The 24,687-nt window shown below is 37.0% G+C and overlaps 1 protein-coding gene across 16 annotated transcripts in view; it reads left to right on the forward strand.

Moving 5' to 3' along the window:
* The window catches only part of R3HDM2 (R3H domain containing 2), a 144,600-nt gene that overhangs the window by 77,018 nt on the left and 42,895 nt on the right, over positions 1-24,687 (forward strand). The window contains exon 1 of one of the 16 annotated variants that reach the window (XM_019657597.1): positions 6,435-6,507. The exons of the other annotated variants lie outside the window; for them this stretch is intronic. The gene's annotated coding sequence lies outside the window, so the exon portion shown is untranslated. Of the gene's footprint in view, positions 1-6,434; positions 6,508-24,687 lie in introns of those variants that run through there. 16 annotated transcript variants of the gene reach the window in all.

Here is a 24,687-nt window from a genome sequence, read left to right on the forward strand (position 1 = left end):
CTTGTCTGTTCTGATTCCCCAACGCTGTTCTCCTCCCCCAATTCCCCAATAAAATCTTTAAAAAAAAAAAAAAAGTACAAATTGGTAGTCACAAAATAGATGTGAAATACAGTATGTGCAATGTAATCAATAATGTAAAGAGTATGTAGGGTGCCAGATGGGTACTGAACTTATTTATCAAGGGGATCATTTCATAGACTGTGTAGATGCCTGACCACTAATAGACTTGGGGGGGGTTATCACTTTGTAAGGGGTGTAAATATCTAATCATTATGTTGTTTTATAAACTTGAAATATATATATATATATATATATATATATATATAAAATATAAGTTGAGAATATTTAGGTTGATTTCATTTTCTTTTGCAATTATGAATAGAGCTATAAACATGTTTATACAGGTTTTATATGAAAGTAAGTTTTCATTTCTCTAGGGTAAATAACTAGGAGTGGTGGGATTGTTGGGTCATCTGGTAAGTGTATTTTAACTTTATAAGAAACTACCAAACTTATCCATAGTGGCTATACCAATGCATGAGAGAGAGGTCCAATGTATAAAGTTCCAGTTGCTCCATATCTTCACTATGATTATCAGTATTTTATATTTAAGTCCTTTGCCCATTTTTAAATTGGGTTATTTTTTATCATTGAGTTTTGAGAGTTATTTATATATTCTGGATACAAGTCATTTGTTGAATACATAATTTGCATATATTTTCTTCCATCTACTAGCTTGTCTTTATCTTAGCAGTGTCTTGCAGAACAAAATTTTTTAATTTTAATAAAACCCAACTTGTCAGTTTTTTTTTCTTTTATGGATTGTGCTTTTGGTGTCTTAAGAATTCTTTGCCTAATCCCATGTCACAAAGATTTACCCTTATATTTTCTTCTAAACATTTTATAGTTTTACATTAGATCAGCAATCCATTTTGAGTTAATTTTTCTATTGATATTCATTTATTTTTCCCTTTGGATGTCCAGTGTTTTCTATACCATTTGCTAAAAAGACTGTCCATTCTTCATTAAATTGCCTTTTTGCTTTTGTAAAAAATCAGTTGATACATTTGTATGAGTCTATTTGTGGACTCTGTTCAAGTTATATAATTCAGCTAGGGTGACTTGAAAATTTGTGGTTTTTAAGGAAGGTGGACTCTTTCAACTAAACAGTTGAATGTATGTGTTTAAAATTGTGTGTAATACACCTGTATTGTCTTTTTAATGTCTGTGGGATCTGCAGTGATTTTTATTTCATTTATGTTATTATGTGTGTTTTCCCTCTTCTTTGTCTGTCTTGCTAAAGACTTGTCAATTTTATTGGTCTTTTTAAAGAACTAGCTTTTGGTTTCATTGTTGTTGTTTTTTCTTTTCCTGTTTTCAATTTCATTGAATTCTGTTTTTTATTATTATCTTCATTCTGACTAGTTTGAGTTTATTTTGTTCTTTTATTAGTTTCTCAAGATAGAAAGTTAGGTTATAAGAGACCTTTCTGCTTATATTAGTCAGCTTGGACTATCATAACAAAATACCACAGACTGGGTCGCTTAAACAACACAAAATTATTTCTCACAGTTCCGGAGGCTGGGAAGTCCAAGCTCAAGATGCCAGCAATGCAGGTTTCATTCTGAGGCCTCTTCTTTTGCATTGTAGGCAGCTGCCCTTTGGCTGTGTGTTCACACGACCTCTTGTGCATGGGGGTGTGGGGGGGTGGGGGGTGGGAATGAGCAAGCTCTTTAGTGTCTCTTCTTATAAGGGAACTAATCCTGTTGGATCAGGGCTCCACCTGTGTAGCCTTATTTAACCTTAATTATTTCCTTTAATTAATCATTCCAAATAAAGGCACACTGGGTTAGGACTTCTATGTACAAATTTTGGAGGGACACAGATATTTAGTACATGACATTACTTTTCTTACATAAGCACTTAGTGCTAATATAGCTTTCCCTTTAAGTACTTATTTAGTTTGCATCTCACAAATTTTGATATATTGTATTTACATATTTGTTCAGTTCAAAATTTTTTCCAGTTACCCTTGAGATTACCTCTTTGACCAGTGGATTTTTTAGAAGTATGTTGTTTAGTTTCCAAGTCTTTGAATATTTTTCTGTTACATTTTAGTTATTGATTTCTAGTTTAATTCCATTATGGTCACAGAACATACTTTGTATGATTTCAGTTGTTTTAAATTTGTCAGGGTTGTTTTATGACTCAACATATGTGGCTATCTTGGTGAATGCTCCTGGAGCCCTTGAAAAGAATATGTATTCTGTTTTTAGTTTGAGTGTTCTATAAATGTCAGTTAGATTCCGTTGTTTGATGATATTGTTCAGTTCTACATCTTTGCTAATTTTTGGTCTAATGGGTCTGTCTGTTCCTGAAAGAGAGGTGTTGAAATAGCCAACTGTAATTGAGCATTTCTCTATTTTTCCTTTAAGTTCTCAATTATTGCTTTGTGTATTTTGAAACTCTGTTATTAGATACATAGACATTTAGAATTGTTGTCTTCTTGACGAATTGTCCTTTTTACCATTATGTAGTGTTCTTCTTTATCCCTGGTAATTCCTTTGCTCTGAAGTCTACTTTGTCTAATATTAATATAACCATTCCAGCTTTTTTTTTTTTCGGTTAGTATTTGTATAGTGTATCTTTTAAAATTTAAATTAATAGACTTTATTTTTCAGTACAGTGTTAGGTTTACAGAAAAATTGAGCAGAAATTACAGAGTTCCCGTATCCCACTCTCTGCAAATACACACAGTTTCCCCTATTATAAACATCTTGTATTAGTGTGGCACATGTGTTACAATTGATGAATCAGTATTGGTAGGTTATTAGTAGCTAAAATCCATAATTTATGTTAGGTTCACTCTTTGTGCTGTACAATTCTGTGGGTTTTAACAAATGTATAATATCATGTATTCACTATTAAAGTACCATATAAAATTGTTCATTCTGTTGTTTTTAACCTGCTTATATCATTATATTTGAAATGAGTTTCTAATTTATTTAGACAGTCTCTGTCTTTTAATTGGTATTTTTTTACTATTTACATTTAATGTAATTATTGATATGTTTAGATTTAGGTCTACCATCTTATTTGTTTTTTCTTTGTTCTTCCTATTTAATCCTCTGATGATTCCATGATTCCCTTTCCCTGCCTATGAGTCATTTGAACATTTTGTAGTATTTTAATCATTTAAATTTATTTGTTAAGTTTTGGTTTTATCTTTTTATATAGTTCTTTATTAGTTGCTCTAGGGATCTCTATCTTCTCTTCACACACATGTACATATGTGTATGTGTATATACACAAACCTAACTTTTAATGGTCTACTTAGAATTAATATTTTGGCATTCTAGGTAGAATATTAAAATATTACCACCACATAGGTTCCTTTCCTATCCCCCTTAATGTTGTAGTGTCTTATCTATTACATTTATCTACATCATTGAAAACTACATGATATAATCTTACAATTTTTTCTTTCAAACCTATTTTAAAGAATTCATTTGGGGAAGAATAATAGTCTATTATATGTAACCAGATATTTAGCATTTGTATTTTTCTTCCTTCATTCCTAGTATTCCAAGTTTAGTTGTATTATTTCCCATATTTTTGAAGAACTTTCTTTGGCTATTCTTTTAGAGGAAGTCTGCTGGCAATAAATTATCTTAGTTTTCCATCATCTGAGAATGGCTTAATGTCATCTTCATTCCTGAAGGATATTTTCTCTGGATATAGAATTCTCTGTTTATAGTTCTTTCCTTTTAACACTTTAAAAATGTTCTGCTTCTTTCATAGTTTCTGATGAGAAATATGAAGTCATTCAAATCAGTGTTCCCTTAATAAGTAATACATCATTTTTCTCTGGTTGCTTTAAATTTTTTTTCTTTGTCTTTAGTTTTTACCTGTTAGATTATGATGAATTCAGGAATGGATTTTGTTGTGTTTATCCTGTTTGGAGATTGCTGAGCTTCTTGACTATAGGGTCAGCCTTTTGCCAAATTCATGAAGTTTTTAGCCATTATTTCTTCAAATATTTTACCATACTCTTTCTCCCTCCTTGGATACTGATGGCCCAAATTTTAGAGTTTTTGGTATTGTCCTCCAGGTCCTTGATGATCTGTTCTTTATTTCCCCCCCCCAATATTTTTTCTCTTTATTGTTCATATTTGATACTGATTCATATTTGATACTTCTGTTGAAATTTGATCTGTCTTCAAAATTATCTGTGTTCAGTTCGAATTTGATATATCTTCAAATTCACTGACTCTTCTATCGTTTCTATTCTGCTGTTGAACTCCACCAAGTGAGTGTCTATATTTTGGCTGTTATATTTCTCAGTTCTAAAATTTCCATCTGGTTCTATTTTATATCCTCTATTTCTTTTCTGAGATATTCTATCTTTTCATTAGCTTCAGGAGTGTTTTTCCTAACTTGTTGGAACATTTTTATAATAGTCATTTTAATAGCTGTCAAGATAATTCCTACAACTCTATCATCTCAATGTTGTATCTGTTTATCTGTTTTCCTATGTAAATTGAGACTTTCTTGGTCATTCGTATGCCAAGTAATTTTGGATTGTATCCTGGAAATTTTGAATATTATATTACAAGGGTCTGAGGCTTGTTTAAATGCTGTGGTGAATATTGACTTTTATTTTAGCAGATATTTGACCTGGGTGGGTTTAGCTTGCAAGTTCTGTCCAGCCTTCAGCTAATGATAATTCCAAAGTCATTTCAGTTTTCTAAATTTTTGCAGTACTATTTAGACCTGCTTTGCATGTTTCCTACCCATTAACTCATGTAGGGCTTGCCCAGTGGTTATTCTCATAGTTAGAGTGACTATTATTAGGAGATACACACTGAATTATTTTAGGTGTGAAGGTCCTTATGAGAATACCTCAGATAGTTCTGAAAAAAATTACACACACATACATGCATGTACACATACATACTAAATCTGTACGTGAACCTAGGTGACAGTTTTTGCAAATTTTGTGTGTTAGATATTTCTCCAAAATTTAGAGGTAAATAAGAAATATAGATTTAAAAAATGTCATTCCTCTGCTTGGCCTCCCAATGGCCTCTCATCTTGCTAAGTGTAAAAGCCAGATTTCTTTCAGTGGTCTATTTGGCCCTTCAAGATAAGCTTCTTACCCTCTAATGGCTTCTCATCTCATACAGAGTAAAAGCCAGAATCCTCTCTTTTTTCTTCTTCTGCATGACCCTTATTGAATATGCCTCATATTCCTAGACTGTATCATAGTGTCTGGCCCATAGTAAGAACACAAACATACAACAAATACGTGTTTTAATGAATGACTAGTTGTCTTTGTGACAGGTCTTATTGTTTTCTTCAGGATGCCTGGACACTACCCATATGCTATTTTGTGCTATTGCAAACCTTGCACCACCTATAATGTCTATTTCTTGCGTTAGCAACAGAGATTATTACTACCTTTCTTGATGCTCTTAAAAATTAGGGCCTAAGGTCATTTCTGAGTCTTCTGTTCCACAGCCACACATCCCTTTAAGAACAATTTACTCTTCTTTCCCGGTATTCTTTCTACCACTTACTTTATTTTAATCTGTTTATCCTCATTCCCATCCTTATACTGTGTTCTTATCCTTTTCCATCAGTTCTATCAGTAAGGTGCCTTGACAGTTTCCTTATTCTTCCCTTTTATAGTCAAAGTCTTCTCCCCATCCTTTTGGGGACAGATATGGGAGGAGGAACACATAGCTACAAGTATCATATGTTGCCTACTTCTTCCCCAAAATGAAAAATGATTTTACTAAATAAAGCTCACTAGAAAGAAAATTCGCTGTAACCAGTTTTGGTCTCAGTTTCTAAAGTCCAGGCCAGTAGCTTTTAGGCATAGACCATTTCTCTGGTCTCAGTTATTTTGCAGGTGAGAAAAAGGCAAAGTAAATTTAAAACTGAGCTTTTAATTAAATACATATGCCCAACTCATTATTCTTTCATAAGACTATTTTGGCACCTCATCTTATGCAGCAGAAAAGAGCTGCTGCTGTGTCTTTAAAAGCGATCCTAAGAGCAGTGTGGAGGCAGGCATGTCACTGAAGTACTTGAATGAGAGCAATGAGGTGGTGGAGGGGAGATTCTTGCAGCCTGTGTGTGTGTGTGTGTGTGTGTGTGTGTGTGTGTGTGTGTGTGTGTGAGTGTGTGAGTGAGTGAGCGTGCGCGCACACGCGAGTGTGACTGTTGGCAGAGCTCTAAGTGACATCCCTCTGAACAGCTGGGCCATGGTCTGCTTCAGAGCTGCTTGTCAGAGCAATTAGCTTGCTGGAGACGCAGCCTCAAGGATCAGTAGCGTTTCATTCAAGGGTGAAGGGGGCTGGAGGGGACTGTGGGCGGGGAGGAAGAGGCACAGGTTTCCCAGAGGAATTTCTTCCGGCAAAATTCGGGCAGAACAGATTCTTACAATGAGGTCTCCATTAGTAATGTGAGCTTGCTGTTGGTTTAAGTGCAGATCCATCTGGGGTGAGTTTTGGATAATTTTCTTTCTTTATATAAAGTCCTTGAACTCCACTGACTGGGTAGGGAAGCGGCTAAAAAAATAGATATCTTTTGTACCTTGGCCAATTTAACACACTAGAAAAATTAGAGAATTTTTATATATTAAGTTTTGTGAGGGTTTTGTGGGCATTTTTGTTTTGATATTTTTTATCTTTAAAATATTTTTAAAATTAGGTTTGCTAGAACTTTTACTATATATTCAGATTCTACCTCTTTCATGGCTATTTCAAGTGATGCTTCATTCAGATTTAGCTTATGAGAACCGTGGTGATTTCTGTTCTCTTTGGTGATGCTGTTGACGCACATTGCAGGAAGCAGGGAATCCCCTATAAATATCCTTCACTGTGTCATTCCACAGCTATCCACACCCAGCTGGTGAATATGTCTCTCTTATGTCTTTATGTAACTGTCCCCTAGTCTTTAAATGTGATAAGACGAAATATGTTGCTTTTGCTGTGTCTAAGAAACCTTTTTGATTATGAACATCTTAGGAGGAATTTATTCAGCCTTTTTATTGAAACATGCCTTTTGATGTGTTGAGGTTGTCATAAGAATTTCCCTGTGGGTTTACTGCTTCTTATTTGGATTACTTGTTTGTTTCTTATAATTGGCTTGTTTTTGTTTGCTGGTCTTGGTTTCTAAAGAGTGCAGAGATGGGATTCCCTCTACCTCCTGTGACGTAGTGATTTTGTTTGCAGTCTTTTTCTTCTGAAAGGGAGGGGACAGAGAGAAAGAAGAAGAAAAATCCATCAGAAGCGGTGCGTTCTCCCATCTTTGCCTTGATGATAACGGGGTGCATTGAACAGAGCTGAAGCCAAAGTGGGATGTTGTTAATGATAGGAATGCTGTTAATGATAGGGATGCTATTTTGTTTGTTTGTTTTGTTTTGGAATAGATGGGCCAAAGTTAGAATTGCTGAAGCAGAGTGCCTGAATTAACCCTATATGTCTTCTGCTAATGAATTTTACCTAATTGCTTTTTCTAAATATGGAATGAAAAGGGCTCATAAGCAGGTTTCTGGAACCTATCATCCATGAATAATTCTAGCTTGAGTTTTAGAATTTGGAATTTTTCTACCTTATTTGCACTGGTCCTGAGCATGCAGTTTGTTCGCTGTTCTGTCAGACCTCAAAAATAGGTAGTTATATAAAATTTCTTGCCACTGTAGTAGAATAAAACTCTTATTTGCATGTATGGAGCTAAAGCAAAGCTTTAGGAAGAAACTGTTAGATATACTTCTAGGTGTGAACCTAACTTATCTTTTTGGATTAAGTGCTTGTGTTTCCAGTTTCTTTTTATGCAACCCCATTTTAATACCACTGATCTGTGGAGGGCTGCCTGCAAAGGTCAGTGTGAAAATTTTAGTAGACTAGAGCCTAGGAAAATTTAAGGTTTGCTTATCTATGGATGTATTTGGATAGCATATGTGGAAAATGACCTTTAAGAATTTGCTGGTTTATTTTCTATCCTGATATTCTTTTCTGTTCTGTGCTTTCATTTATTCTGTTATATATGTGAAGTTTCAAAAGTAATGTCTGCTTTTCAGCTTACATTATGCAGTCCTATTTTTTATGATCATTCAATTATATTAATATTTATTACACCCTTAAATATTTCAAATTAACAAAATTCTAATTTTATTTAGAGAGAAGTGGGGGAGGCAGGAAAGGAAGATAATCCTAGAGTAAGCCAAGAGCATTCCAGAGGACTAACCTATTACAAACTTGCCAGAGACTGGAGCTGTAAGGGTTAAGAGAAATTCCACTGCATCCATGCATCTCAAAATTGCAGCAAATATGTAGATAATTTTTTGCTAGCTTTTCAGGAAACCCCTGTGGTGGACAACCCTCATTAATCGTTGCTGGGAGACTGCTCTGACGTCACTGGGAGCAGTTCCCTTGTCTGCAACGAAGACAAGAATAGCCTTTGAGGGGGAAGAAAACGGCTGTGAAATTAAAAGATGAAGGTTTTGTTAACTTCGTTTTTTTCTTCCATTTGCAAGTGAATGGGATAGACCTAAAGTCTTTCTTAAATGTTCCAGTCATTAGCAATGGAAATATTATTTAGATGTCTTTTTATTTCAACTGGAAGTGCCTTCTTTTTTAACCTTTGTTTTCTAACCAAGGTTTTGAAAGGTCAAGGGAAGAAAAGCTGTTGAAAGGTGTTGGAGAAGATCTGTTTCTTTTTATCCTTCCTTTTTTCCACTTTTTTTTATTAAAGAAGGAAGAAAAGATCAAGAACTGCTTTTGTAAAAAGTGTTTAACATCACCCTGTTTGGGATAATTAAAAATGTGCTATATGTTGGAAGAACTTTGGCCAAATTGATAATGACTATTTCTGTGCTTCTCTCCCATGTTCTCCTCTCCTAACTCACCCACACCCACTGCTATATGGCCTGTTGGGAGCTTGTTTTTTTTGGGAAAACATAGTGGCTTACTGCCTTCACCGCTATAGGCTGCCTGAGTTCACATCCCAGCTATGCCAGTTGCTGGTTCTGTCACCTTGGACAGATTAACCTCTCCATTTCTTCATATGTTGAATGTATGAAATGAAGGTAATAATAGTATCCACCTCCTAGAGCTGTTTTAAAGATTAAAAGAGTTAATACATGTACAGCCTTTAACATAGCTCCTGGTCATCTTAAACTCTTACTTAGTTAGCATTAGCCATTATCATTAATATTTAGAAATTAAACAGGGATATACCATTTATATCTTCAGATCACCTGTAATTTTTGAGGAAGCCAGGAGAGATTTTCAAGCCATGGAAGGATATTGACTTTTTTTTTTTTTTTAATTGGGGAATTGTTTTTTTTTGTTTGTTTGTTTTTTTTAAAGATTTTTTATTGGGGAATTGGGGGGATGGGAACAGTGCTGGGGAGTTGGGGGAAGGGGAACAGACAAGTTGCTGTCGTTTTGTTCTTCAATCTAGTTGTGGAGGATGTTGCTTCACTGGCCCAAGTTGGCACCATCATTGCGCTCTTCCCGGGCGAGGCAGATCAGTCACCGGCTTCTGGACGGCAACTCACTGAGGCTGCTGGCTGCTCACGCTGGCTGCTGGCTACGTATGGTAGCCCATGGCAACCCACTGCAGCAGGGGCTGCAGCCTCGCCGTCGCTGGCGACTCCCGGCAGCCCAGCTCCAGGTTGAGCTGTTGTTCAGCATCTTAGCTGTAGAGGGCAGTGTCACTGGCCCTCATATGTGGGATCCGAACCGGGGCCCTCTGGCGTCCCAAGCCAGCTCTTAACCATCGCGCCACTCGCCGGCCCGATACTGATTTTTTAAAATAAATATAAGTATAATCTAAATATTGAAGCTTAAAATTGACACAGTTGATCCTTTTGGAAAGTGTTTTTTTTCCTAATTTGATGCTTATAGGCCAAATTGTGAACATGTTCCCTCAGATTAACAGCTCTTCTTTTCTTTGTTTGGCCACCATTGATCTTTTGACTTCTGTAGGTGATAATTGATTGGTTTTTTTTAATACTTTGTTTTGTTTTTTATTTTCTACTTTTGGTTCTGAGCTACTTTAAAATCTTAGTACATACTTACCTATGTTGCCTACCTTTGAAACTTTATCCTCTGCTTTTCTCTGTGTGAATTGATGTGGTGTTCTCCCTCCATATATTTGTGAGTGTAAGATTTATATAAAGTACTGTGTTTAAAAACTCCTTAAATTCTAGCTTCAAAAAATCTGGAATCTTAAATGGACCAAATGTCAAAACACAAACAAATACTAAAATATGGGGGTGGAATATCTCCATGCCCTTTTACCTTCTTTCAATTTCATATTAAAGACTTAGAGTATTACTCTGTTTTTTGAGGACTCTCCTTTTGGATTGCTCCAAGGTACACCGACAAGAGCTAGTCAGGTGTGTAACATTAGTGGCAAAGAGAATATCTACCTGTGTAACGTTTTATCCTTTCCTCCCTATTAATTATCTTAGGCCAGTGAATCTTAAGGAATACAGGGTACATATCTTTTCTGGTGGAATATATGGGGAAGGAGAGTTAATATTATTAAAAAGGGGCATGAGTTGAAGAAAAAAAGTGAGGAGCACTGCCTGGGTGAATGTCCTTCCAGTCCAGGCACTGCCACAGGATGTGCTCAGTGGACTTGCTGTGTTGCTGGAGGACCAGTTGAGAAACACTATAATTAGGTAGTATGACTGTCCTTGTTTCTATTAACTGGAGAAAACTAAGGGGGAATTTTTTTATCTCCAAAACTCTTGAATGTATTTATCCTAGGGAGGTGATGAGAAATGTAAATGGAGATTTAGATACAAAGATATTCATCACAGCATTATTTTATTATAAAAATTAACAGCTTCTTAAATAGTCAATAGCAGAGAAATAATTATGGTACATGTATATTAGATAGCTATTAAAATGACTGTTAAAAGTATTAATAGAAAAATGGTCACAGTTTAGTAGTAGTAAAAAGCATGGTATAAAAGTATTCTATATAATGTAAATTACATAAAAATTATTGGACATGGAAACATATCCAATATGGATAACAGTTTCATACAAATATGGAAACAAAGTTTAGAAAAATATATCTCAAAACATTATTGTTATTAATAGAGTTATCTCTGAGTTACAGATTATGGGTGACTTTTCTAATACTTGTACTGTTTTCTATAAGTATAAAAAATCTATAGTACTTTTCTAATCATAGAACAAGAATAAAAATACTTTAAGTCCTTACTGTTATTATCTGAAAGTAAATTTTCAGAATGTGTTATGGTGATCTATCTATCTATCTATTTATCTATATATATATAATGATTTATATAAATTTCTGAGCATAGTGTTTGGCACACAGTAAATGTTCAATAAATGATAGCTGCTGCTGCTGTTATTATTTGAGGAAGATAGCCTCCTATAATCAGAGCCTGGGGCTTTCATATTGAGAAGCAACATCACTGAGAAAATATCCTATTCATGCAGCTTCTTGTCCTTCTGAGATCAATAAATATGCTGTCCTTTTATATGTACAATCCCAGATCTTTAAAAAAAGAGAAAAGGTTATAGGACCAGAGTGAAATGTTTTGTTTTTCTCTTATGGAAGTATAGAGGTATAGAGAAAACTGATGTAGAGAGAGGCCTAGTAGTGATTTTCTGTGCAATAACTTTTTTTTTTAGCTTTGATATAATTTATGACTCCCACTACAAGTTGTTTGTATCCCCCTTTTTGGGTTGTCTCCTTAAGAATTCTTGGGAAATTTGAAACAGTGGAACAGAAGAGGTTTTCTCTGTTCTAGAAAATTTGTGGTACTCTGTCTATTGCTTCTCATGTTAGTCTGCCCTTATGGATTGGGTCCCTTGGAATGCAGTGCTGACGAGATGTAGACTTCCATCTACTTTGGACTTTTTTGAAAACTAAGATGTGCATATAAGAAACTACATTCAGCATGTGAAAAACATACTGAAAATATGCATGTCAGTAGCTGTTTTTACTGGAAAGTAGTGTCAGAGAGTCTTAACATTTGACTGTTTATTCTTTATATTCACTATAATTCTTAATATGTGTCTTGTACAATAAATACATGTTTAGTAAATAGTCATAGAAAGAATGACTGTAATATTATTTATTTATTTATTTATTTATTTATTTATTTATTTATTATTCATTTATGTTACCAAACCATAATCTGCGTGCCTGATAGCCAAAACTAAAAACGTCAGAGTTTGGAGTAAGGAAAGGTTTATTGATTGAAAAGGCACCAAGAAGATGGAAGACCTAATGGTGCCTTAAATCCATCTTGCTCTCTGGACTAGGTTAAGCGCTTTAAAGGGGGTAGGAGAAATAGGTATGCAGAAGTACTGGTAGGCAATTTTTAATTGGAGAACCTTGGAACTTGGCCATTTATGATAAAGGGGTGTTAACACTGGATCTTCCTGAACAATGGACCCTTGGCTTCTGAAAGGGTTTTGGTGTTCAAGTTCCAGTTATGTCCTGGTGCTTTGTGTCCCTGGGGTGGGGTTGGGCGAGACTTTGGTTCCAGGTGCAACTGGAGGCCAGAGTTCTCTCCTCTGCGCATCTCCTTTTTGCATGCTTCGGCGATGTGACCCGTGGTCCTGGTCTCCTGTCCCTGAAAAACAACTCAGCACCTCATCAAACAAGATAGGACCATTTGAGGTGGCTCGGCGGTTACAGTTACAATTGACATTCAATATTATATTAGTTTCAGGTGTACAGCATAGTGGTTAGACATTTATTTAACTTAAGAAGTGATCCCCCAGTAATTCTAGTACCCCCCTGACACCACACATAGTTATTACAGTATTATTAACTATATTCCCTATGCTGTATTTTACATCCCCATGACTATTTTGTAACTACCAATTTGTACTTCCTAATCCCTTCACCTTTTTCACCCAGCTTCCCAGTCCCCCTCCCTATAGTCTCTTAACACCATGGCTTTTGTGCCTAAGACCATTTTCTCTTTTATAATGCACAATAATGTGAATGTACTTAATGCCACTGAACTGTACACTTAAAAATGATTAAAATGGTAATTTTTGTAATATGTATTTTACCACAAGTAAAACAAAAGTATAATATATATGAGCCAGATGAAAATGTACAGTTTCCAAGTGAACTTTAACCCTGACATCTCAGATTCTACTTCTCAGCCTTCACTTACCACCGTATACCAGAAGCTGGGGACAAAAGTAGCTTGTTGCAGCCAGAGATATTAAGTCAGCTATTGGTGAAAAGCATGCCAGAAAGAGGGGAATACCTTATAATACATCAGGTGGATTTTAGAATGTTAATGACCACATTGGGGAGAATGATGAGTCTTTTTTTGTCTAGTCTCCTCATCTAGTTTATAATTACCTCGTTTCCTCTGCTTCAAGGAGGTCTGCAGCTGAGAGAGAAGGAACAGGGTGGGGGTAGGGGGGTGAGGCATGTGGTATGTGAAGAGCAAATGTATTATTTTCTTTTTTTCTTTCTTTTAATTGGGGAATCGGGGAAGGGGAACAGACAAGTTGCTGTCCTTTTGTTCTTCAGTCTAGTTGTGGAAGATGTGGCTTCTCTGGCCCATGTTGGTATTTATCATTGCACTCTTCCCGGGTGAGGCATATTGGTCGCCGGCCACTGGACAGTCACTCACGGTGACTCTTGGCAGCTCACGCCGGCTGCCAGCTACTCACTACTCACGTAGCTTATGGCAGTCCACTGTGGTCTACGCCGTTGCCGGTGACTCACGGCAGCTCAGCTCCAGGTCGAGCTATCATTCACCATCGTAGCTATAGAAGGCGCAGCGTCACTGGCCCTCATATGGGATCCGAACCGGGGCCCTCCTGCTCAGAGCTGGTGTCCCAAACCAACTCTTAACCAATGTGCCACTCAGCTGGCCCAAATGTATTATTTTCTGTTTTGGACATGGCAATCTTTTTTTCTCTAAGCATAGTGGTGGGGAGAGGAGTATAGAGAAGAGGACAGACATAGAATTCCAAGGACTGTAAAGAGCTGACTGTGATTTGACAATATAGAGAATAAAAGCCTGATATCTGTGAGTTTTAATGTTCATTTTAACATTTCAAAAAAAAAGTTATGGGAAACAAAGGTTAGCAGTCTTAAAACTTTTAGTTCTATATCTTGTGGCATGAGAAGCTTCAATATTGTGATTTTAGCTGGGCAGCACTCTCCTTATACTAATCCTTCAATTTGTCCTGGTGTTGGTTTTTTTGCAGTTCAAGGATTAAATTAAACGAGGAAATCTTCAGAGTTTTGGGGATCCCTTGTTATTTGCATAGATTCACTGCCATTGCTATTGACTTTTTTCCCTTACTATTCATTTTTAGTATATCACAATGACAGCATTTCTTATTTGTCTGTAGAGATATTCTTTGACATTTTTTACAGCAGTTTCTGTGGAAAATGCTTTATTTTTTAAAAAAAAGAAAGGCAAGGGGAATCTCATCTTGTAGCTCTTAGTGATAGAGCCTGTTGCCATGGAATCCTGGTTCAGATTGGCTGACCCAGGGGCCAATGAGCAGATAGAACATAAACACATCATCATTTAACCTTGCAGAATTCATGTACTCAGTGATATATGACATTAATACCATAACTGTATATAGAGCTGTGAAATAAAATGTTTCAAGAATGGTATATGGTGTTTTTCTCTTTTATTTTAGAATTTGCTGTTTAATATAAACACTGTAATGATACATTATCATCTTAATGTGATTTGATTGGGAGAAGATATGGTAGGAAATATTTGTGAATTGAGCTGCTGCTGCAGTCTGTTGGGCTTATGCCAAGTCTAAGTCAAAGTCTGGCCTTCTAGACCAGAGGAGATTTGTCTTTATATCTGAAGCGGCCTTGCTTATTTGGGTAGCATTAAAGCTGAGTGAGGAATTGGCAGCTTTTCCTTTCTTGTATTCCCTTCTTTTTCTTCAACTCTGATATGGTAGGTCCCTGTCGATGTTACATTTACATACCATTTGGTCTGGAGTTAGAAGATTAACTGGGAGTAGCTTCCGTGTTTTCCATCTTCACTTTCCTAGCATGTTCATATTTATTGACATTGATCTGGGAGATTTCACTCAGGTCAGTGTTAGTTCCTGGTCATAGCAGATCATGGCATGTATCTTCTTCTGTGCTTTATTTATTGCTTTAGAGACTAAGTCACTCATACAAAGAAAACTCCCCCTCTAGATCTTGTAAATAAAAGAAGTCAAGAGTATTATGGTGGCCCCCCTCTCATTTGGAGAGCTGTAACTTTCTGCTCTAATAAAACTATCCTCTGCTACAAACTTAAAAAATATATATTAATGTTTCTCTTCTTATGTGTTACATCAGGGATACTTGAAAACTAATGATGGGTCTTGTTCTCGTCTCCAGTGCTATTTACAGATTTGAAAGATTGAGACTCAAGAGGTCCATGAGTTTGCCCCCCTCTTTTGAGCTATTCGAACCTCTATGAGTGAGATGTAAACTTTTCATTTTGCCATCGTCTTTTGTCTCAGAGGAAAACCAACAAACCAACAAACTTCAGATTCATCTAGTAAGCAATGAGGAGCAAAAAGTCAGTTCATTATCTGATTTAACTTTTTGTGGGGAAGGCCTTAAGGAAGTAGGATAGGAAGTATTTGGATTTGTAATTTTAGTTATTGTAACCAGAGAAAGGCTCACTGAGGTGGCATTTGAGTAAAGATCTGAAGAGACTGAGTACACAAGCCACGCTGTTGTCTGAGAGATCATTACAGCAGAAGGAACAGTAAAAGCAATCACCCTGAAGTGACTAGAGCACAGGGAGAAGCCAGTGTGAGTGGAACTGTGTAAGTGGGGGGAATAATAAGAGGTAGGGTCAGAGGGCGAACTAGTGGTCATTTTAAGGTCTTGTAGCTCATTTTAAGGACTTGGGCTTTTGCTCTGAGTGAAATGGGAAGCAGCTGGAGGATTTTGCACAAAGGTGTAACATGATCTGAAATATTTTTATAAAATTATTCTGGATGCTCTGCTTAAGAAATACTGTAGCGGAACGAGATTGGAAGCAGGAGACCAGTTAGAAAGCTATTGCAATCATTCAGCCAAAAGAGATGGCAGCTTAGACCAGGGTGGTGGCAGTACACGTGTAGGAAGTCATCAGATTTTAGATATATTTTGAAATCCGAGTCAACAGGGTTTTCTCCCTGATCATTTAGATCTTCATTTTACTCTTCTGTAAGAAAAAGGAATGATAATATCTACTTGTAAAATGTCTAGCTCTGTGCATACAATAGAGTGAGTGATTAATGATATTCTAGAAGTGAGACCTCCTTAGGATCTGAGCCATCAAACATTGTTCTTTAAACAACTTATCCACTATAACATCCTTGCTACCTCTCGTACTCTGGAGATTGAATATTCTTTATTTTGATGGTTGCTGCCCGTAACTCATCCTATAATGATGCTCAGCCTTTTCCTTGCAGCAGAGGTATTAGAGCACAGGCTGATGCTCTTATAGCCTCCATAAAAATGCTAACTTTCCCTCACTTTACCTCTTCCCTCACATGTACGTATAAGCTCAGAGTGCTCCTGCAGGATTCCTTGCTTATAGGAATTGAGGAATTGTTTATTATTTTCCTCATTATTCCTACTACACTCTGTGTGTGTGTGTGAGTGTGTGTGTGTGTGCGCGCGCGCGCGTGCGTGCTTTTAATATATATGTACAGCAAAACCTAAATAGTATCTTAAACAAGACAAAAATTTATTTTTCTCTCACATTCAGGAAATTCAGAGATAGTCCATTCTGGGGATGGTCTAGTCAAGGACTCAAGTTTCTTCTATCTATTGCCACCCTGTCTATAGTTTTCAATCCTACAGTAGTATCATCTCACAGTCCCAGATGGCTGCTGAAGCACCAGCCTTTACTTTTACATTCAAGTCAGCAGGAATTAGGGGTGAGTAAAGTAAAGAAGGGCTGCTCACTACCTCTAAGAATACTTCATAGAAGCTGTATTTACTACTTGTATTAGTTTTCCAGGGCTGCCACTATAAATTATCACAGACTGGAATAATGATTCTTAAAGCTTTCCAGTTCCTTTTTGTGAAATTAGATTGTTCCTATCTTATTTCTCTGACCAGTCTCACATTCAATTTTAGAGTTTGAAAGATTCCTTTAATACTAAATTGTTGACTTAGGTGTCCTCTTCACCTAATAGGTGGAGGCATTGACCTCTAAGATCATCACAGTAGGGCAATATAGACTTAGCAGCATGGCATTTAAGTTAGCAATAGAAGGCACCCTGAAATGCCATGAACAGTAGGTAAATTATGATTTTTTAAAAAAATTTTTTCCAGAATGTTTTGCCTGGGTTGAGTTGGTAGCAGTCTTGCCAGGGCATAGAAAAAGAGAGTGTGAACTTTCAAGGTGCTTTCTATCCCTAAGATTCTGTGATATTGTCTACATAGTGGCATGACTATGATAAAGCTAAAGAAAATGGAAGCAGCAGAGGGAAAAGTTCCACTGCTGCTCTTTGTTTGAAAGAAGAGGAAATTTGATTTGCTCTGTTTTACTTGAGGAAGTGAAATGGGCATTTTGGGCCAAGAATGTAGAGAAGCCAATAAAAACTATAACAAAGCCCAACTAACACTTCAGTCCATTGATCAAAGCACCTGCAGTTCTCATTTCAGGGCAAGTATAGCCATAACAGATATTGAGCAAAGAAAAAGGGTACATGTCTAGAACATTTTAATCTTGTTTCTCTCTTTACTTTGCCTAAGGAATTGCTCTGGACATCAGCCAGCTCCTGTGGCCTTCCTTACACACCAGTGAATCCTTTTGCATTTATAAAGCAGAATGATTTTCTCACGCTTTCTTGATTTAGAAAATTAGCATTATTGTTATTATTTTTATTGGCCTCATACTAGTGAAACCTATGACAGTTGAATTCTGAAGTCTTTAAAGGACTTGATAACTGTCACATAACTATAGCTTTACATGTTCCATAAGTGCTTTACACTCTATTCCCCCATATTTTGCTTTCTTTCTTTGAAGAGAGGGGAGTGTTAAGCCCGTATTTCTCATTTATAGCTTGGTCGGGCCTTTTTTCTTGCCCCTCTCCCAAGGTCTAATGAGCCATTTACCTCTTCAGCGTTATCATACTGTTTTTGTTTTTGTCCTTTGGGCATTGTAGTGGAAAGAACATGAGATTTTGGAACCAAGAAGACCTGGGTTTGAATTCTGGCTCCTTATATATATACTGTATGGCCCTGTACAATTCACTTAATATTTCTGAATGTTAGTATTTCATTTATAAAATGGAGATAATACTTTATACCTTGAAAAGATCAAAGATACTCTCTATAAACTAAAAAATTTAAAGTCATGAGGAGTGACCCAGATTGAGTGGAAAGATGGGAGAGTTTACAAACCTAACTTTTGAACCCCAAAATATGTCCCCCACTGACACTCTCTAAAGAAAGGCTTTAGATCTAGGCACCCCTCCCATCTCACACTTCACACCAAAGAATGTTCCTGATTGTCCACCTTGGGAACTTTGGCTTTGGGATCAGACACAGCTAGGTTGGAATCCTGTCCTTGCTCCTCTTGTTAATACTTAACTTGGGAAAGTTATTTAATTCCTCTGAGCTTTGGTTTCTTCATCTGAAAAATTCTCTAACAGAGTTTTGTTAGGACTAAATAAAGTAATGTATAGAAACAATAATCCAAGTCATAGAAAGAATGTAGACTTTAGATTTAGTATCAGAGTTCTGTTACCTGGTTCTGTCACTTAGTAGTGGTACAGCCTTGGGCAAGTTGCTTAACTCCTCATGGTGGATATGAGTTGAAGTGCATAAAGAACCAGGTTCATAATCTTGCTCAAAAACTTGAGTGCTTTTTTTCCCTCCTAGCTCCTATGTCAAAGAATGTAAGAATAGGCTTGTTATGCATGAACAACCTAAACAATTTTGTTTTTAACCTTCCAGATATTTTTTCCCCACTGTCTTGACTCCTAAGGGCATTTTTTGTCCTCCCCCCCCAACCCCCCACCCCCGCTGTGTATGTTTAAATAACATACTAAATTGCACAGACTTGAAGCATTCAGTTAATAAGTTTTCGCAATTGTAGTAAACACCCATGTAAACACTACCCCAGACAAGATAGAATATTTCTGTCACTCCTGAAGGATTACTTATGTCTCTCACCAATCAGTATTTTACCCCCACATGGTAAGCAACCACTTTCTGGTTTAAGTCACTGTAGGCTAGTTTTGCCTGCTCTTCATGTAATGTACTTTTAGAGTAGGTATTTCTTGAGGGAGATCGTCTTTTATTTACCATAATAGTTTTGAGATCAGCCATGTTTTTGTGTATGTCAGTATACACCCAGCAAAGTCCCCTCATGTCACACTGATGAAGGTATAGTCACTTGTTCCATTCCAAGCCTGTCACAAGAAGGAAACAGAATCACGATTGATCTAGCTAATTAATATTCATCTCCTAGGGCTCAGGGGTATTGTCATCTTCTCTGATCATGTGTCCACAGAGGAAGGTGAACACCAAAAGTTCATTCTTTTTTATTGTTGAATAATATTCTATTATATGAATATACCACAATTTGTTTTTCCGTTCTCCTGAGCCCCTAGATTTTACAATTTTTAAAATATGGGTACCAATTGAGAGTAATTTACTGTTGATATACTAATTAGTAAAAGACTAGAAAGTTTACAAGGATTTTGCCACAGGGTGAGTAAGAATTTTTAGCCTCCAGCTATTATCTTCTTGCTTGCAGTCTCTACTTGGCCATGGATTAAAAGGGAGAAAATGAAACTGTCCTGTTTCATTTTCAGAGTGTCCCCTATATAATGCATTCTTTTTGGCCCAATGCCTAGAAAGTTGTTTATAGAGTTGATGGAAGGATATAGAATCTCACTGTGCTCTGGAAGGTACTTACCTTGGCAGTCAAAAAATTTATGGGGAATATGCAGTATTCTCCCTGAAAATTGCCAAATCTTGGCTCACAGTCATCGTCCGCTGTATCATCTTATTTCCTCACTCCGTCTCCTTGCCCCCCACTTCTGACAGTCCTCTCCTGTGCAGCTTTGAGCCCACTCAGTGTCCTCAGGAGACATTCTGCCTTAAAACTGTGCTGTTTGCCTGGATGAAATGTACAATGTGCACAAATAGGTGTGGGGAAACAGACATCTAGGCTCTCCTGGGAGCTGAATGTCTTTGCTTTGTTCTAGTTAAGTTACACAGGAAATAGTTCCTTTCTTCTACCACCAAAAAAACCTCCTAAGCCCTTAATTTCCTCTCTCTACCAAATAAAGCATGAAGAGTGGAAATTATTTCTCTGTCTTTTAACCCTTTGTACTGGCTTTAATCTCACTTTTTAAGCCTTTTTTTTTTTAAAGTTAATACATTATCTTGTCCCTTAGCTGCAACTTTTGCTTTTGTTTTCGCCCAGAAAAATTTGTTTCCAGGAATCCTTATGCCCCAAGAGTAAGGAGAGCCTTCTGCATAAGATTGCAGGACTGGAAATGACTTTAACTAGGTTATTTTGGAGAACAAAGGAGTGCCTGAGCTCAAGAAATATCTTCTGATGGATTTTGAACTCAGTGTCTTCAGATGGACCTTGACTCTGGAATAGTAACACTCCGACCCCCCCATTACTAGCCTTTGTTAACTTGAGGACACCATCTTTTGTCCTAGAAGCAAAATGGTGAGGAGACTTAAGGCCATGTGATATGAAGACCTGTCTTAAGAAACTGGGAATGTTTAGAAAAGGAAGAAAGATAAAGTTGTCTTCTGTAAGCCACTGAATGGAATCGAGATTAAGCTTGTTCTTTTATAACTTGCACAGAGAACTAAATTGGGGCCAGTGGGAGGAAATAACAGGAAGGTGAGTTTTGCCTTTTTATAATTTCCCCCCAAAAAAGGTTTGGATCTGGAGGTAAAGATTTTCCCTTTACCAGAGGCATACAAGCAGGGTCAGGACAACTTTTTTTCAGAGTTACTGATGATTCAAGAACCCAACTGGGAAAGATTATAGATGCAGAAGGATTGGAGCTGAATGTGAAATCTTCTCAGTCCCCTTCCAATTATGAGATTACATGATTCCTTTGTATCTTTGGTAGACTTCATTTTCTCGCCTGGCCTTTGACCACCTTTCCCCATAGTTTATAGGCAGTATTGCATAAAAGTTAAGAAAGCAAGGGTAAGGACCAAATTTCCAGGCTTTGAGTCCTAATGCTACTGTGTACCAGTTGTGTGACCTTAAGCAAATTATTTAACTTCTCTGTGTCTCAGTTTACTTATCTATAAAATAGTGATGATAATAATATGTATCTCATAGGATTGTTGTAAGATGACATAAGATACATAAAGCACTTTGGGTAGTGCCTGGCACAATGTAAGCAATCAAAAAATTGAGCTGATTATTAACATCTCTCTCCCTGTCAGTTATTTCTACTTAATTGAGCTGGGCTTCTCTGCTTCGTCCAGATACTCCTTCTCTTAACATACTCCTTTTGGCTATCTCAGGATGCTTTTGGTTTGAAGGAACTGTCAACTCAACTCAAAATAGCTTAAATGATAAGAGGATTTATGACCTCACATGTAAAGAACTAGGGGGAATCCAGGTTGACTAATTCAGGATGTGCCACAGCATCAAGGATCCAGGCTTACTCTCTCTGCTCTACCATCCTCCCTGTGTTGGTAGGCTGTTGCCACAGTCCCTGCAGGCATCATCTGCACACAAGACCACCTTCATCAGAAGATAACTGCCATTTATTTTTCCAGTGGCTTTTTAAAAATATATAAATACAGTAGGAAGCTGTCCTTTGAAGCCACCCACCCAGCAAAGTCCTCTCATGTCTCACTGTTGACAAGTCACTTATCCCTTCCCAAACCCATCACAAAAAGGAAACAATTACCCCCAATTTATCTAGCTAATTAAGATCCACCTCCTAGGTCTCAGGAATATGTTCACCTTCTCTGAGCCTGTGTCCATAGAGGAAGGTAGACCCCAGAAGAACATCTGGGCTAGACTGATGAATGTGGAAGAACAGGGAGATTCGAGTAGGCAGCCAGTATAGTGTTCTACTGTACCCTTTCCTCTGCTGCTTCCTCAGAGTAAGAATTGCTTTGTTTTACACAGCTCTTTAAGAGCCCAGTGATCTCAGTGGCGATGATTGTCAAAATTCTTGAAAATGGATGCACTAATCACTGTTTTTAATGGCTATCTTTAAGAATCCAAAGCTCAAGTTTTTCTGATTCTCCGTGAATGAATTAAACCATGTGGCTTTTTAAAACTTGAGTTGGAATATGTGACCCTATTCCACAGGTGGCTGTTACAAAAGATTTTTTTGTTTGGTTGGTTTTTTCCTTAGTGCTTTGGCTGAGAAACAGTGCTTGGACACCATGAATTGGTCCAGGTGTCCAGGTAGTTGAGCCTTTTCTGACCCACATATGAAGAAAAACTGCAAAGCTGTCATTCTGATTTGAAGAAATATACCTATTTGGTCATTGAAGCCCATCCTGGAAAAAGAAACGACCAGCTGCTTTACATTTTTCAATATCACCTTCTCCTTTTTTCAGTTTTACTGAGATATAATTGACACACAGCTCTGTATAAGTTGAAGGTGTATCACATAATGACTTGATATACTTATATTGTGAAATGATTACCACAGTAAGTTTGGTTAACATCCATTTCCATATATATATTTATATATATAAACCAAAAAAAATGTTTTCCTTGTAATGAGGACTTTTAAGATCTACTCTCTTAGCAACTTTCAAATATACTGTACAGCCATGTTAGCTATAGTCATCATGCTGTACATTACATCCCCAGGACTTCTTTATCTTATAACTGGAAGTTTGTACCTTTTGACCACCTTTATCCAATTCCACCCCACCCCACCCCACCCCTCAGCTTCTCTTTCTGACAGAGAAATCTGTTTGAGGCTATTTAAGCCTAAAGAAGAAAAATATTAAAGGTCTATCATGGTAAAAGAAACAAACTTAATTTTGTGTGACTCTAAGGCAGATTTAGAATCAAGATTGAAGCAGTTTATAGCTTGTTATAGGGAGCAACAATATAACAGTTAAGACTACTTAAGAACTAGCGAAATGAGGCATGCAGTCGTCTCTCAGGAAGCTACAGAAATGAGCTCCTCTTTGGGGATGTGGTGGGAGATTACATGCGGTCATATCTAAGAACTCTTCCAATTCTCATTATTGATGTAAATCAGCTGAGAGATATGGAGAAGGCATGTGCTGAGTTTTACTATATTTCAAACTTCAAAGAATGGCGGCTTGATTTACCTATGGGAGAAAAATAAATATATGTATATATGTATTTCTTATGTACAATCAATGATCCATAAAGCGCTGTAGGTTATAACTCTTTTTATAGAAGCCTCTAGGTATTGAATCAATTAATTAAAAAATAGAATATCGACCTTTTTTTTATTTTATAGTCAGTTTCCTCCAGTACTTCTCATCTTTAAATTCAGCTGTAAGACTATGATTGTGTGAATGACGCTCTGGCCTTTTAAAGGGAGTTTATCTAGCCCATTGCAAACTAAGTCTCCAGGCACCTGCTCAAGAGCTGTCACAAGGTGTACAAAGCAGTGATCTTGCAGACTGACTTATGCCAGGATGAGGTTACCTGTGCTTAAGAGCATTCTGGGTCTTTAACCTTTAAACTAATTTGAAGGAGCAAAAAGTGTCTGGTGTGACAATTTTCTTGAAGCACTGCTGTTTGTCAAGCTCATTTCTAGGGCCACAGGGAATAGACATGTCTGGGAGGGTTTTCAGTCTTATCTTTTTAAAGGAGGGAAAGTATTCAGGATTGAAATACAACCTTTTAAGGAGAAACCTCTACAAACCATTGTTGGAGCTAAGCATGTTTGACTTCAACAGTTGCTTGAGCATGTGAATCTATGTATAGAACATCAACTTTTGTTGGAATGTGTGCTTGGAATGTGTGTTGACTTCATTACAGGATTTCCCAGGTAGCAATAGTAAGTGATAAAGAGCCAGCCACCCTGCACTACAGATGCTCTGTGTCTTTGGGAGGCAGTCGATGACTGAACGCAAATAGTGACTAGCAAACAAAGATTCTCTCTTCCTCCAGGGAGAGACCCAGTCTTTCTAAAGGACAGATGACTATAGAGTTTTTTTCTTCCTTTTTCAGATTGCTGAAGATAAAGGAAAGAATTTAAGATTCTGTAGCTATTGTTTGATTCTGCTGCTTTTTGATGGGGGAGAAGCTTGAAGTTGGTATCAGTGTTGTGGTTTGTGGTAGCTGTGGACGTTCTCCCTTGGGGAAAGGAGAGTGGTCCTCTCTGGTAGTGAATGGAGCTTTATATTATATTTTTCTTCTTTCATGAGAGAGTCTAGCTAGTTTACTCTTTGGAGTGTTCAAGCTGAAAAAGTGAGCAAATTTCTGTAGGGAACAAGGGAGGGCAAATAAAGTGCCAAAAGGATTCACACTACATTGCTTTAGAACTGAATCCTGGTGAATCTCAAAATAATTACACTGAGTAAAAGAATCCTGGTAATGTACCATGAAAACTCTAGAAAATACAGACTAATCTGTAGCGACAGAAAGCAAATCAGGGCCGGCTGAGTGGCTCAGTTGGTTAAGAGCTCGCTCAAGAGTTTGAGCTCTGAGCAACAGCGGTTCGA

The sequence above is a fragment of the Hipposideros armiger genome, unplaced genomic scaffold, assembly GCF_001890085.2.
Source record: "Hipposideros armiger isolate ML-2016 unplaced genomic scaffold, ASM189008v1 scaffold_277, whole genome shotgun sequence".
Taxonomy (NCBI): Eukaryota; Metazoa; Chordata; class Mammalia; order Chiroptera; family Hipposideridae; genus Hipposideros; species Hipposideros armiger.